The sequence below is a fragment of the Bos grunniens genome, chromosome 4 (genome assembly GCF_055505025.1).
Source record: "Bos grunniens cultivar Pamir isolate PY7600 chromosome 4, Bosgru_T2T1.0, whole genome shotgun sequence".
Classification (NCBI taxonomy): domain Eukaryota; kingdom Metazoa; phylum Chordata; class Mammalia; order Artiodactyla; family Bovidae; genus Bos; species Bos grunniens.
In genome coordinates, this window is record NC_141168.1 from 46,136,229 (window position 1) to 46,141,762 (window position 5,534).

The following is a 5,534-nucleotide window of genomic DNA, read 5'->3' on the forward strand; positions in this document are numbered from 1 at the left end:
TTCAACAAATTGATGTCTAAACTTGAGTTATGTGTGAGATCCTGCAAATGCGCTTTAACTTTATCCCAAGGATATTCAGTGCTATTATAGGGCATGTTAGTCAGACAAAAAGAAGTAAAATTCCAGTGACAATGTATACGTGTTTGGAAAGTCAGTTGCTGCACTTGATCTCCTAAGTGGATAACCACAGTTTGTAACTCATTAATTCGTGTTTGTAATTGTTGATCTATTTGAGCTTGTTGAGTCCAAAGATCATGAGAGTCTTTGTGCCAAGCAGTGATAAAATCATGATTTTGTATGGATTTATGTAAAGCCATACTGGACAAAGTTCCTACAGTTACAATAGAGATAAGGCTTAAGATGCCTGCAACAATCCACCCAATGATGCATTTAGATCACCTAAGTCCAGCTTTCAACAATACAGAAAGAAATACAGAATCAGTCCAAGGCTCAGTTAAGTTTACGGGAAGCCATAACTCAGATCTTTGTTTAACTAGCGCAATGCTAGCATTGTGATATGAAATGGTGTGATTAAGGCAGGTATACAATGCACATGCAGTACAATTGACAATCTTGGTTGATAAGTCAATATCAAAATGCCCTACAATAAACAAATACGGAAGCTGAACACATGATTGAATATAGCCAGTACTATTGTATAGGAAGGATAATTAGAACAACGAAACATACCTACAGTTTATGGGAGGCTCTGGCCCCACAATGGGGATGACAATCCTGGGTCATGGGGGTGATAAGCCCCCGTTATACCAATTCAGCAATATGTCCTTATTAGTCCAGAAACTTGTCTTAGATTTATGAAAACCTCCAATGCTTGATCTATTAAACCAGGAGCAGTTATGATGTTCCTCCTGCTCTTCAGAACAGTTTACAAACAACCCGTGAGATCCCCAGTCAACAAATTTAAATGTATGATTAGTATGATTTTGCTGAATTATAGAAACTTTCCCAAATTGGCCTCAACAATCAGACCAATGTAACAGTTGTATCTCCTGTTTTCTTCTCCAAGATACAGTATGACATGAAGGTTCCTCTGGTTGAAAAAGCGAGTTCGAATAGTTGGCTATCTGGCCTGGATAATGTCTCTCGGAGCCATTAAGTAAGAAAGATGCCTAGCAAACATTCCTAGATGCAAAGCAGTCCCATTGTTGGCAGAGTATGCCCACCACTGTGGGAAGATAGTCATGCAAAGGGGGTGAGATCCGAAACAGACAGGCAAGGTTTTGAATTCCACGGAAATGTTGAACGGCTTTCCCTCATCTTCTTCATGAATTGGTCGCTTTATGGACCAGGGACTTGGAAAATGCATGCTATCATTAGTAAAGATCATAGGGGCTTTATCTACCCAATCCACTATGGAGAGAAGTGGTGGGTTGGGTATGTATGCCCAATAAACATATTCTGCACTTACCCCAGAGGAACAGGAAAGAACAGCTAACATTGCCAGAAACAGCTTATCTGGAGTCATAGGATTCCAGTACTCTTCAGTGTCTGCTCAGCCTGATGAGTCATGTTTCACTTGAGCCCATGTCGTGTAAGGATTCAGACGATGGCGTTTCCTCATTGGCTCCTCCAGGGTCATTGATGAGACCCTTCGTGTCAACTCCATCACTTCCTGAGGGAGTCCGGTCTTGGGGTCCCTCTCGGTAATGGACATGGCGAAGGGGAACCCAGATTTCCTCTCCATCTGCAATGACAAGACCATAACCCTTGCCTACGAGTCGTAAGATTCCTGGCAGCCACTGATTAAATTGCTTATACCATATTGGTGTATTGATTTCTAAGTTGCTGTTTTTGTCTTCTGCAAAATATCTATCTGCACGAGTGTCAGAATTATTTTTTGTTAAGTTTAACAAATTTAGGGAATAAAGAGTTAAAGATAATAATAATTGAGGGTTCATAGGATAAGAAGTGTATCTCCTCTTCCATATTCATTCTGCCTTTCTGTTTTAATAAATGAGTTTTTAGGGTGTGGTGGGCTCTTTCAATAATGGCTTGACCCTGAGGATTATAGGGTATTCCTGTAATGTGTGTTATTTTCCATTCTGATAAAAATGAACGAAATGAGTTCGAGGTAAATGCAGGTCCATTGTCTGTTTTCAGGACTGAAGGAATCCCCATAATGGGGAAGGTGAGTAAGAGTGCGGAAATGGCATTTTTGCTGGATTCTGAAGAGATAGGTATTGTCCAGATAAAGTTGGAAAATGTATCAACTGACACAAAAAGCAAAGAAAACTTTCCTAAGGAGCAGTGAGTGAAGTCAGATTGCTAAAGGAAATTAGGTTGTTGCCCCCAGGGATTAATTCTTGAAATCATAGTCTGTAAATGCAGAGGGGTGCAGACATCACAGGTTTTAATAATATGCCGTGCTTCAGTGAGAGGAATATGGTATTTAGAGTGCAATCTGTTAGCGTTGGTATGAAGATTAGCATGTTCGTCATTGGCAGACGTAAAAATGGGAGCTATGAGCCTGTCAACAGCATCATTTCCTGTAACCAGAGGGCCAGGTAAACTTGAATGAGCATGTATATGTGCAATAAAGAAAGGTTCCATATGTGAGCGAATTAAAGCTTGAGTCTGTGAAAAGAGAGTATATAATTCTTCATCTAGGTTGTATAAAAAGGTGGTAACAAAATCAGGAAAAAGGGAAGCAAGGTATTTGGAATCAGTATATATGTTGAAGGATAATGGTTGAAGTGACAAAAGAGCATATAAAGCATATAACTCCACTCTTTGTACTGAAGAATAGGTAGTGGGTAATTTCTCTTTGATATCAGGGCCAACAATCCCTGATATGCCTTTCTTGTTGCCATCAATGAAATAGGTGGGTGCATTGGAAATAGGCTGGGATGCAATGATATTAGTTACAATGAATTTAGTACACTGTAGAAAGTCCCATAATTTTCCTTTCGGCAAATGAAATGAGATAACATTTTGAAAATCATTTAATGCCATTTGCATGGTCAAGTTGTATTGTAAGGCAATTTGCAATTCCTTTTTTGTCAAGGGAATGTGTATTGCATATGGATCAAATCCAGTCAAAGTTTGTATATGGCTTCTTCCTGACACAATTAAGTGCCCTATTTTCTCAATATATGATACAATTTTTTTAGATTGTTTACTGTGTAAATACACCCATTCTATTGGGCTGTGTTGAGCTATAATTGCAGTGGGCGAATGTTCAGTGGGGAATATATATAAAGAAACTGGTTGATCATAATCTAGCCGAGTTGAAAAAGATTGTTGAATGCATTTCTTCACTAAGGCCAGTTCTTCTTTGGCCTCTTTTGTTAGTTTCCTAGGGCTATTAGGGTCAGGGGATCCCTCTAAAATTTTAAATAGATTTTGTAAGGCATAGGTGGGGATGCCAATAGATGGCCGCAGCCAATTGATATCTCCTAGCAATTTTTGAAAATCATTCAGCGTGCATAGAGACTGCATAGAAATTTGAGGGTTTTGAGGTTTGATTTTAGATTCTTCCATAACATGTCCTAAATAATTAAAGGGTGCTTTCCACTGAATTTTATCTGGCGCAACAAGCAGGCCATGATTTTGAAGAGTAGTAGTAACTTCATTGTATAACTGTTGCAAACAGAGTTCAGATTCCATAGAAAGAAGTATATCATCCATGTAATGAATTATAAATGCAGTAGGACATTTATCTCTAATAGGTTGTAATAAAACAGATATGAGATATTGGCAAATGGTAGGAGAGTTCATCATTCCCTGAGGTAACACCTTCCATTGAAATCTTTTAACAGGAGCCATGTGATTTATAGAAGGAACTGAAAAGGCAAAACGTTTTCTATCTTTAGGGTGTAGAGGTATAGTAAAAAAGCAGTCTTGTACGTCAATAATAACTACAGACCATCCTTTTGGTACCATAGAAGGGGAGGGCAATCTGGGTTGTAAGGGCCCCATAGGTAACATGGTATTATTAACATTTCTTAAATCTATCAACATTCGTCATTTTCCTGATTTCTTTTTTATTACAAAAATAGAGGAATTCCATGGGGAAAATGAAGGTTCTATATGAGCTTTTTGTAATTGTTCATTTACTAATTGCGTAAGAGCTGCCAATTTTTCTTTAGTTAGGGGCCATTGAGGTGTCCATACTGGGGTATCAGATTCCCAATCGAGAGGCAGTGGTGTTAACTCAATGGCCCCATTAAAAAGGTTCATTTAAAGAATTTGTGGCTTTCGTTTGTTCAAGAAAATCCCGTCCCCATAAATTGATAGGGATATTAGTAATATATGGTTTAAGATAAACTACAATTTGATCAGGGCCATACACTTGTAAATAGGATGCACTGACAAAAGTTTGTGTGGCATCAGTTTCACCCACTCCTAATAGTCTAGAAGGAGCCATAACCTTACCCCAATCAAGGGGCCATTCTGCAGCTCTAATGATTGAAGTGTCAGCTCTGGTATCTAACATGCCTGTGAGATTTTTTCCCCGTACGCATAAAGTAAGCATGGGTTTCTCATGTTCCTTTAATAAGGTGGATAGTGCAGCAGTAAGGTTGGTACTGCCAAAGCCTCCCTGCCGAACTGTATCAGATGCCTTCATTGGTTTGACATATGGCAAAAGTAATAATTGTGCAAAATGTTCCCCTTTTTGTAAGTATACATTTCCCATTTTCACAACATTTACCATAACATGTATTTCCCCTTCATAATCTTCATCCACAACACCAGTCAATACCACTAAACCTCTCATTGTGCAGCTACTACGTCCCCAAAACAGTCCCACTGTCTCGGGTGGAATCAAGCCATAATATCCAGTGGGAATTTTGTGGGGGTTGTATAATTCTATTAGTTCCATATCATATGGACTAGGTATATCAATGCAAGCACTCTTAGATGTAGCTGCTTCGTAGCATCATAACGCTAGGTCCTCCTTTTGTAAAGGGGCTAGAGGACGCCCCCTTTATTAGTTTCCCTGTTGTTTTTGTTGTGCACTGGGGTTCAAAGTGTTTCCATCCTTATCAAATTTAGAATGACATTCATTCAGCCAATGGAACCCCTTTTTACATCTTGGACATACTCCTGGGGGTCTCTTCTTATTAGAAGTAGTAGTATTTTTTCCAGCCTCTGTTGGCATGCGACATTGTTTTTTCATACGGCTGGGCTTCCCACAGTTAAAACATTTGGCATTAGCAGCTTTCTGTACATTAAAGGTTTCCAATGTTGCCAATTTTGCCCTATGGGACATAGATCCAATATCCCTACATGCTTTCAAATATTCCATAAGAGAGCCAGTCTCTCGAATTGGTCTGAGCATGGATCGACATTCCTCATTAGCATTTTTATTTTTTATTTTTATTTTTTTTAAATTTTATTTTATTTTTAAACTTTACATAATTGTATTAGTTTTGCCAAATATCAAAATGAATCCGCCACAGGTATACATGTGTTCCCCATCCTGAACCCTCCTCCCTCCTCCCTCCCCATACCATCCCTCTGGGTCGTCCCAGTGCACTAGCCCCAAGCATCCAGTATCGTGCATCGAACCT

General features: G+C 39.0%; 1 pseudogene; it reads right to left on the reverse strand.

The window, feature by feature from the left end:
- Nucleotides 1–381: 381 nt before the first annotated feature.
- Nucleotides 382–1,822, reverse strand: LOC147374047 (endogenous retrovirus group K member 25 Env polyprotein-like; annotated as a pseudogene).
- Nucleotides 1,823–5,534: the final 3,712 nt, after the last annotated feature.